Raw genomic sequence first — 11,056 nt, 5'->3', positions numbered from 1 at the left:
TACCTTCTTAATCAGAACAGTTCCACCAATACCAAAGAAAAAAAAGATGTAAATCTTGCATCAATAAACTTTAGGTAGATTTAACAAAGCTACCACCTAGCTGAAAATTATTTGTTTGCACAAATAAATCAGTATCTTTTCACATGTACATTTTCACAAGAGACATATGGATTAGGAAGAAAATCAATTAAAAATTCCATGTTGTCATACTAGAAACAGTGATTTCCTCCTACATAATGTTTATATTGTTTATAAATCTGGTGCATCATGTCTTTCTTAAAATCACCTAAACTTTCTTAAATTTCACTGCCCTTAGTCAGCTAACACTAGTACAATGATCTTCACCTGGGCATTTTTCACATGCAGGGGTTTGTTGTCCCAATATCCTTTATGCCATGCTTCTTGTGAATACTCTGCATTTCCTTCAGACCCTTCAGCAGCCTTGCTGCCCTTCTCTGGACATATTTGAGCATCTCAACATCCTTCCTAAATTGAGGAGTCCAGAAATGGATGCAGTACTCAAGGTGTAGCCTAACCAGGGCTGAGTATGTGCTGTAGAGGTGCTGCTCATAGTTTCAAATACTTTCCTGCAGACTTTAGCACACATTTTGGTATTATGTAAGAACTAGCATTCATAATCATAAAGCCAACACTTTTGATCTGAGCAATTTTCAGAAGAGAAGGGTTCTTTAAGGCAAGGGTACACATTGGGACCCTTGTCTAGCCTTTAACTTATCAAAGCATATAAATTCATTATTTTACTCTAATATAGAAAGTACTATTAAATAACAGTAAGCACTTTGTTAAAGAAAATAGGTATGGTCAAATTTTTTAATTAAGCTAGAAAAATGAAAGTTGCAAATAAAAACGTCATGTAGAAGACACACAGCATCACACCCACTGTCAATTTTGGAAAGAATATTTGCACTGTTTTTTTTGTTGTAAATTATCTTTACCTCTTTTTCCTCCTTTTTCCTCTTCTACAGCTCACCAGTAAGCAGAAGTATTACTTCCATTTCCGTATATGAATACAGTTTTCTGAGCATGAAGGCCATAGTTTTTTTGAGAATCAACTTCCTCACAACACAGGTGCTCTTACAAGAATCTCAGACACACAAATGCTTACCCCAGCTCATAGGTTTTACACTACATCTGAATAAACTCATCACTGGTCAAGTGTCTGGAATCAGTATTAAGAAAGATCTCATCTATTTGATGGATGTAATTAGTAATTCTGACTTAACTTCTTGGATTGTACACAGTGAAGACACAAAAAACCAAACAACCCAACAAAAGTGCAGAATCAGTTGATCTGGACACATTAGCCACAGACAAATGGAAATGGCAGGACACAAGCCCCATAATGAGTGTCATAGTCCAAACTACAAAATCACAGCTAATTTGTAAAACTGTTAACACACATAACATTTACCCTTCTATTTAAAAATCTGCATTATTCAAAAGGTTTAAGGATAAAGAAGCCAATAATACTTGATGATTCATTAGTTTGAGAGGCATACATGCTCTTGGTAAGACAATTAAGGCTTTGGTCACAAATCCTTTGGTTTTATTGATTTGGCAGAAATCATAACCCTGGCTCATTTTATACTTAACACTGAACAGCTCAGAAGAAGGGGAAGATAGGTTAAGCAATTATTCTGTGATATTTGCATTGAACTGATCCTGCAGTTTAAAAACACCAATCATTGACCAAATGCTGTATTATGATGTCATGCAGCTACAGCAAGTGCCATTCATCCTGCACAAAAGGCAAATAGAAGGCTTCTGTATTAGTATACTGAAAATTTGATAGGATAAAATGCCAAATAATTTTTTACAAGCTCCTTAGAGAAAAGCCTTATACATATAGATACTCTGGTATATTATCTATCTAAATAGTACCCTTTCATAGATGGAGCTGCTACTTACAGAGGGTGCAGCTTTCTTTCTAATGCCATTTCAAATATACTGTTGAAATCTGCCTTGTAATCAGTAGATTTTCCTTACAAAATAGTTCTATATTTTAACTTCTTTAAGCCCTCTGCTCTGTTTTGGATACATGAAAAAATTTTATTGGAGATGTTCCAGTCAGAAGTGAGAGATTTCAGAACCATCATGGACAGTTGTCCATAAGCATCAGCTCAAAATCCAACAGATGTCAAAAAGAAAAACCAACAATAAAATGCTGGGCATCATCAAGAATATAGCTGAGGATGAAGATAAAATGTAATGCTGCCACTATCAAGTGCATGCAGCACTCTCCATATCTGCAGGACATAGCAGAGTCAGAAAAAGCAAGAGAAGAACAAATATAAAATTACTAAGGCCATGGTGCAGCTGTCTTGAAAGAGAGACAGAATAACTGTCTAGACATAAGGTTATCTGCTGAAATTCATTTCAACTTGGATTAAAACAAGGAAATTCTTCTTTATGCAAAGGGCACTGATTGTGTAACTTCCTGCCGAAGACAGAGTTGGAGGAAAAAACATGTTCAAGAAGAGATAAAACAAAACAATGGACAGCCATATCCAAAAGCAGATACTGAGGGAGATAGGTGGGGATGCACCCTCTGTTGTCCTTCATCTGTTAATTGAGGATGTTAGGGCAGGAAACCACAGTTAGTGATCAGGCTCAAGGCCTTCTATTGCAAGTGTTAGACAGGGAGTAAGATGGACTTACAGATGAGATCTGTTCAAAATACATGATTCTTTAAGCTGTTTTACAAGTAAGGCAGTGAACACGTTACTGCCATGAATAGTCTAATGATGGAAATTTTATACATGTATGTGTGTATATATATATATATATTTGTGTTTTCTGTTCAAAAACTATATATACATTTCAGGAGTAATGAAGTATTTAAGTTATGCAGAAGCAGACTTTGAAGGTGTTTTGGGGTTTTTCCTACCATTAAAACGACAAATAAATTAATGAATAGTGAAATATATATGAAAATCTATTGCAAAAAATCTAATGTATCATCTTTGTCAAGTTATCTTGTCCTTTAATATTGATTTGTCATCTATTATGTTCACAATATGTTAAATATGACTGTCAACTTAAAATGCTTAAAAAACCCATCATGGAAGATTTCAGGAAGTTTACCTGAAATTCATAATTTCAATATTTTCTCTAGAAGCCTACTTTTAAAGGTTATGTTCAGAACACCAAAAATAATGTTGTCAAATCAAGAAAATCTGAATGTCTTAAGTTCATTTTAAATGTTTTGAAACAATCCGAACTATTTTTATTTGTAGAAAATATTTGGATAAAAGCAGAAAACAATGGCCAGGACATAGATACTGTTCAAAACCAGTAAACATTATCACTGTATGCCCCAATTTATTTGTCATGGATTATGAAACTAGTTCTAAACTTCTTACTTATATTAAAATAGTTCTGAATAAAAGAAACTGGCACTGTTTAAAATGTTTCTCATTAGAGGTAGTACCTTCTTAATTTTACATCACAACAAAAAATACTCCACACACAAGTTAGGATTATTACTAACTGAAGAACTAAATTTCCATTTTACCTAAAACTTCCTATACTATTCAGCTCCAACATTTTAAAACAGTAATATATGGTAAGCAGCTTGTCAGAAAAACGGGGATACTGAAAAATTTAAAACATACAATTTAAAGAAAAATACTTCTCTTGTCTACTTTTCAGTAATGTCATTGTGAATCTATCTCAATTTGAGCTTATTTAATTCCTCCTGCAGGATGCATGAATCAAATAATCCAAGTTTGTGAGACTAGCTGGAACCCTTACAGAAATGCCCACAGAAAGAGTCTTGACTTAGTAATTAGCCTAATGTTTGATGTGTTGGCATCTCATGAGATGTCACAGTGATGAGTAATAGGTTCACACTAACCCACAGCTTCATTCATGTTCTGCAAGAAAATATGAAACTGTGTGCTTGTAAGGTTCATAGAAAACAATAATTTGTGAAGACTGGATCATGTCCACTACCACAGAAATTATATCAAGTTTAGGCATTTTTTAGAGAAGCAATCAAAAATTAAATATTAGAGGGACTGGCACTATTTTAATCATAGCACTAATCAAGTTGAGTATTGTGTTTGTTTTACTCACAATCAAATTTTCTTCTAAACACACATCTTGCAGAAACAGTTTCACAGGCATCAGCTGATGTGTGACAAACTGGGGAGCAATTGGGAAATGTGCCTGCAGCTGAAAGTATTGGTCTTCATAGTTGATGGTTCTTTGGGGTTTATTTTTCCTATGCTGCAGAAGGAGGAAGCCATTCTGAACTTTCCCATACATACATAAAGCATTTGCAAACAGCCTGAAATCCCAACATTTCCACTCATCAAGACTAAATCACTTAGACCATTGAGACCACTTAGAATCAAGAGCCTCTCCGTCTTCTGACAGATCTGCATAACAAAGTTTTCTGGTGATGGTACTCAGGCCACTACTGGTCTTTCAATTGTTACACAAAACATGAAATCACTTGGCTGCAGAACAGGTTATCCTCTAGGCCTCATACACATAATAACAGACGCAACTGAGAGAGTCTCAGAATAGCCATCAGTCAATATACTCTGCTTTAGGAATCCACAAACACAGGTTCACAAATTAGACTTGGTCAGTGAAAGAACTCGTTATATTTATGTACATGTTGGTCCCATCGACAGCTAATTAATAGCTGTCAGAAAGACAGAAACTTCTAATCTCAGCAAAATTTTCCAGATCCCAATTTTTAAAAACTTTGGCTTTTGAAACCAGCTCTAAACACCCTACTATAAGAAGAGATATGTAAAATGCAAAAAGCACATGTCTGATATAATTTACAGCAAGAAGAACACAGAATTATTTGAAAAAATCAGGAAAAAGTATTATGTGAATAGAAATAATGCACCAAGGTAAGCAGGTAGTATGCACACAAAAGACATTTGAGGAGTTCCTTTTAATAAGGGGGGTTGTGTGCACTTTGGAGGAAGCAGTACCACTCATTAAAATGTACACTTTAGGTTAGTCTTCTCTTAGGAGTTAATAGGGAATTAATCATCTGTACACCAGGGGAGAGTGGTTTGATCAATACTGAAACTATAACCTTCACTGAGGCAACATATCTAATAAGTACATCTTGAATAAAATTCCTTCATGCACTGACTCATTTTTCTTAAAACATGAAACCAATAAGCATTAGAATCCGTTTGGAGTGAGGGTGATCTCAGCAACACTTCTGACTGGTCTAACCAAAGTGTACCCATCTATACATCCACAGATAGGCAATAAGCACATCTAATACATTATTAACACAGAGTAAAAATAATAATGGATCAAGAATTAAACTTTCATGAGCAATATGAGGTGCTGGTGTTGTGGCTATAAAAGAAAAAAGAAATCCAAACCCCATATTTATCTAAATTAACACAGAAAGTTAGATATTTCCTTCTCAACCAAATAACTAGAGTGAAAAAATCTCTACAATTTGAAGGTTTTCACTGTGAGAGTAAATGCAGTAGAGTGCTGAATTGATTTTTACAGAATTATATAAATTGAAGCATTCCAAGAGAAGTATTAGATCTAAAAAGTACAACATAAGATCTAAAATCTATTTTGATTCATTCTACCTTTTGCATTTTTCTTTGATTTTTAATGGCTGCACAGGGTGCCACGTTGGAGTAAAAGACTGACAGGAAAAACATGCTATATTTAGTATATTCAGATAAACTTTACAAAGGTATAGGTAAATGATTCTCTGAGTTATCTATTAAGTAGTTAGAGGATTTAACCTATTGATTTACTGTGGGTCCTGCAACTTACTCTAATAAACTAATAAACGCTAATAAACCTTCTGATTCACCTCTTACATAATGAGCAGCAAAAAAGAGAGACGTTTAAAGGCTGAAAGTTAGATGTTTGCAAATCAGATACACAATAAAGCTGTGAGATTTTTAAGCAACTCCCCTATTTACACACCTTTGCAAAACTATTTCAGCTAATGCATATTGCTTTGGTGGGACTGATGTAGTGCAGGCAGCTGATGTGCTCTGTATTTTTTAAAGGAATAAGTAGAGGAACAGAGGTAACCAAGAAGTAAAGCTTCTCCCAATTCAAGAGAAGCATCTACTTGTTTTATGGTAAAAATTATGCAGTTTATAAATACTGCTTCTGGTACATTTAATGAAAAAGCTTACTACTTTTATCAGACCTCTGGCACCAACCACCAGCCAACTATTTCCAAGTGCTTACCAAGAAAACCACTGCTGGGAATAAAGACTTTGGAAAAACTGTGGTTCTTGCTTCTGTCTGATCACCCTGTGTCTTGTGTAAGGACAGCTGAAGTGCTCTTTTGACAGCAAAACAGCAGATATTGAGGCCTGTGTCTTAAATCAAACAGTGAAAATGTTAGTTGAACTGAATTATAAATTGTGGTAATTTCTCTGCTTTTATATTAACAGCTAAGATAAGGCAGGAAAATACTGTAGAGTGGACAACCAATGAAAGGAATCACTCTGACTTTCTGGAAAAAAAAGCTGTTCATCTTCATAGGGCTTTTAGGGAATGGAGACAAAGACTTTGCCCTCACACTACCTCAGGCAACTCAAATTTACTATAAAAAACTATTTTTTACTATAAAAGTTTCATGTCAGAAAAAAGAATATCTAGAGAATCTGTGAGGAAGAGGGAAAAAAAAGTATGATTGTGGTTTAACAAATATATACTTTTGCCAAAGTATAATGGGTAAAAGTGGACTTGAAATCCAAATTGCTGAGTCACAGTTTATCATTTCAGAGAAACACATGCATAAGAACCATATTACTTCAATGTCTTATTTTATTGATATTTTTATTACATGATTTTCAAATTATCTCTGTGGCAGAGCTGTTTAGGAAAGCAGTGAACAAGGATTTTTAAAAGACACAGTATATGTAAAAACCAAGATGACTGCTGCAAGAATCTAAACAGAACACCTTGGGTGGGTGATTTGTTCTTATGAGATGATTGCCACTGGGCAATATGTGCTCCAGTTCTTCAAGCACTTATGATTTAAACCTTTATATTCATCCCTTTACAGTAGTTCTCAAATATCCTATTGACCCAAACTGGTTTCTTTAATTCACTCTTGAGAAGGAGCAGTGCACAGGTGGGAGATGCCCAGACAGCAAGACAAGTCAGCTGCAACTCAAGTAATTCAGATCAGTTTTAATCATAGAATGGTTTGGAATTAGCAGGGACATCTTCTTCTACATCAAGTTTCTGAGAGTCCTGTCCAACCTGACCTTGGATGTTTCCAGGCATGGGACATCTAACACCTGGGAAATATGTTCCAGTATTTTGCCTCCCTCATTGCAAAAAAAATTTTTCCTTGTAACTAATCTAAATCCTGTGGCTATGTTACAGGACAGGCAAAAGGGTCATGCTGCAATAGCAGATGCTACCTAAACTGATCAGCCAGGAAGAAATGGTTCTTTCAGGTTCTTTCTCGCTGGTTCTTTCAGATAAGCAGACAAATGGCCAAGGCTCACAGGCCTGGGACAAGGAGAGCCTCCTACAATGAGGAAGACACTGAAGTGAGCCATGTTAATCTATTATGTAATTTAAAAAAGTAGAAAGTAAAAAATTAAATGGAGGCGAAAAAATAAACAGTGGCCAAAATGAATTTGTTTTTAAATATTTGAGCTGAAACTAGTAATAAAGCAGAAAACTAAATGTCAAAAGATTATTATCCTGACAGTGCCTCATCTAGTAAGGTTTTCAAGCCCATGATTAGCTTCAGTACCTTGTGTTGTGAAGAGCTTGGCTTGCAAGTTGCAAGGTTAATAAGTGCAGAAGGAGATGCAATGCCCTAACTGCTCCTGTTTCCTCAGCAAACAGATGATATAGAGTAATTATCATTCACTGATAACTGAGTGTCTCTCCTTTTAGATCTAGTATTCTCCATAAACTGATTTTGTACTTAGAATAGAATTTTCAAGAAATCAGTCTGTCAACATAATATGGTCTTGTTATTGCAATACTTTAGCTTGTAAACAACTTCTCTACTTATTCCCTATTTTAGATTGACTGAATTATGTACATAATGTCACATTTATGATTAACAGTGAGCTATTTACCCAGGGACTTAACCTCTGTTGGAAAGCTACAGACACTTAAAATTCAAAATCACATTTAGAAAGCTACAGAAATTACTATGTCTTCTAAAAGTGGGACTGAAGTAATTTATCAGCTGTAATACAATGAAAGGAAGAAAAAAAAACACCAAAAAATCACCTGTAAGTCATTATTTCAGTATTTACTGAATAGGTTCAATTTAGTACTTAAAAATAGAAAATCCTGATATCTAGGGATTGAATTTCATTTTGGCCTTATCAAGGGCAAATCAGAAGTCAGAAGTCACTCAGAAGTTGGAAGAAAGCAACAGAGCAGAGGATGAAGATTTTCAATAACTGCCAGCAGCATGTGCACTACAGGAGAGATCAGGGTCCTGACCAAGTGTTCACTGTATATTCAATTCTCAGCAGTTTTGAGAATACTTAGGCCACGTTTCTCTCCTCCACTTGAGGAATGAACTAAATACCCTCTACTCCTTAGAAGGGTAAGAGTGTGGAAAAATGTGTTCATTTACACTCAAAAAGTGTACTTCTTTCCTTTTCTCATCCACAAGTTCAAAAACTTCTATTTCTCTCAATGCTTTTTTAAACCTTTGAAGCTTGGCAAAGAGACCAACACATTTAAGAAAAACACTAAAATGTTAAATCTGCTGTGTCAGAGGGCCATTTTGATTCTGATTAGAATTTCTTTAAATGCAAGTCCAAAACCTGTAGAAAATTAGTCAACATTATGCACCAGCAGAAAGCAGTTGGAGACCCCTCATTGCCAGCATCACAACCTTCTTAATTTATTTCAATCATGACATTTAGTAAGACATCTCAAGATATCTGTTTGAAACTTGCCCTCCTAATTTTGCAAAATCTGTATGCCTGAACACATAGAAGCCATGCATTAAACACAATCAAAAGTCCATTCCAAAGATGTATGTTTTTACCAAGAAAATGTTAGGGTGGAATAAAAGCACATCCCCCACCCCCTTCAAATCTCCCCTTAATAAAGGGCTAGCATTTAATCTCAGTTTACACTTGGATCTGAAAGTTCCTAAACAGTGCAGTTCCACACAACTTAAAGAGTTACTTAGAACACAGTCTGGTTACAGACCTTGAAGTAAAACAAACTCCTTTGCTCACAGAGATTTAACCCTGTGTGTGCCAGATATTCCACCCTCTGACAGCCTATGAGCCAGCCTATTCACCTTGTAGGTGTTCACCATTCCTCCTTCCTTCACTGTGCTACTGTGAATAATGAAAGCAGTAGTGATGCCCAACACTGATTTATGGGAGATAACTTTTGTGCCTTTTATCCAATGACAAGATGATGCAAAAGACTAAAATATACCTTGGCAATGGGCTCAATGCTTCTTTAAGCCAAATTTCCTGACTACTGGGTTACAGAAGCAGATATATTTTCACTCCATTCCTGTGGCCTAATACATCATTGATTATCTTCTGCAGAGAAGGGATTTGAACATATGATTTAATCTCTAGCATTTTCTCTCTAAAAAAAATGGCATCAATATGTTACCAATGTCTGATTAAAAGAAAGGTAGGAGCTTTACTTGACTACTTTATTTTCAAGAGCAAAGCACAGATACTCCCTTTCAAGGAAAGGTTTCTGATGCTTTTGGTCCTTAGTTACCATTGCCTTAGAAAGGCAGAATTTGACATGCAACACTGTCAAATTGCCATAAAACTTTAATCTTAATACCCCCCTACCTATCCCTCTACTGTGCCCCCCCTTTCCCTACCCTCCCACCTGTTCCTAAAATACATGGAAGGCCCCAGACAGCAGATTCCTTATTCTTAGGCCCAGGTGGCATTACTGTAGCTGGTGCAGCTCATGTCTTGTTCATAGAGTAGGATAACATGGCAAGAACAGTCAGGTATAAACTGATACATGTATGCATAAGACTTCTGAAAAGGTTTCACTGGCTCACCTTTGTTCAGTTCACCCATCTTGAGTCAGCTCTGTCCAGGCTTACAGGTGATCCTTCCAGAACCATGTAAATCCTGAAATTAAGAAGTAGCAGTTTCTGTCTTTGTCCATTATTACTGCACTGTTTTACAGTATAAAAATCAGAGCCTGGCTTTATCAGATTCTCTCCATTGCCTCTCATCCCTCTTTCAGAGTGGGAGTGAGAAAGGGAAAGAGAGTAATTAAAAAAAAACAACCCCAGAAATCAAAAGCATAACATTTCCCACTGTTAACTTCATGAATTTAGATTTTGCCAAGCAGAAAAATACATACTAAACCACAGCCAACATCTATAATCTTAATTCTTGTTCTAACTTAATTTTGCTTTAAGGTTCTAACTGCAGGTGTTAGGGTTTTTTTTCCCCTCAGCAGTTTAAGACTGCATGCTTGTTGCATCAGACCAACTTTGCTGAGCTACTGAGTTCCATTACACACACACACAAAAGTACAGTATCACCTCATAAAACACTTCCAGGCTTCATCATCTGAGTAAAGATATGACAAGGCTGTTTATCAGTAGGTAATAAGACAGATAATTGAACTGTACAAGCTCTAATTGGTCTAATTCACTAACTGACCTCTCACCACTTGATTCACTAGTACAATTGAGCTCTGATAAAGCCTTTAATTGTAAATTGCACACAGCTGTGAGCTGCTTCTCACGCTGGCACAAAAACACTATCATCGACTGTTTCATCTCTGCGACCTGCTAATTTGGAGCATATGTAACTGTTTTTAATGCTGAAGGCTTGACATACCACAAACAGCAGATGTTGCAGCTGCCCCTGAGACGCTTTATTTAATTCAATTACGTCTTTTGGAGATATGTAAAAAAGCTAGGCGAGATGAGAGAGGGCAGGAGAATGTTAAAAATGGAGCCCCTGGTTGAGGCCCAGGTGGCTCGATAGGCAAATGATTGGGTGAATGTCTAAATGATCTTTTTAATTGAGTAGACTGACGGCTAATCAGGGTCATGAAGTGTTATCACACT

The 11,056-nt window shown here is 36.0% G+C and overlaps 1 long non-coding RNA gene across 1 annotated transcript; it reads right to left on the bottom strand.

Moving 5' to 3' along the window:
* Nucleotides 1-6,857: 6,857 nt before the first annotated feature.
* Nucleotides 6,858-10,652, bottom strand: LOC135295377 (uncharacterized). Its single transcript, XR_010357452.1, has 3 exons — nucleotides 10,523-10,652; nucleotides 10,028-10,100; nucleotides 6,858-7,528 (listed from the first exon to the last, which is right to left on the bottom strand). It is a non-coding gene; the product is annotated as an uncharacterized LOC135295377 (long non-coding RNA).
* Between the last annotated feature and the right edge of the window lie 404 nt (nucleotides 10,653-11,056).

This window comes from Passer domesticus, chromosome 1, assembly GCF_036417665.1.
Source record: "Passer domesticus isolate bPasDom1 chromosome 1, bPasDom1.hap1, whole genome shotgun sequence".
NCBI classification, from domain to species: Eukaryota; Metazoa; Chordata; class Aves; order Passeriformes; family Passeridae; genus Passer; species Passer domesticus.
This window is presented reverse-complemented; position numbering and strand designations above follow the sequence as displayed.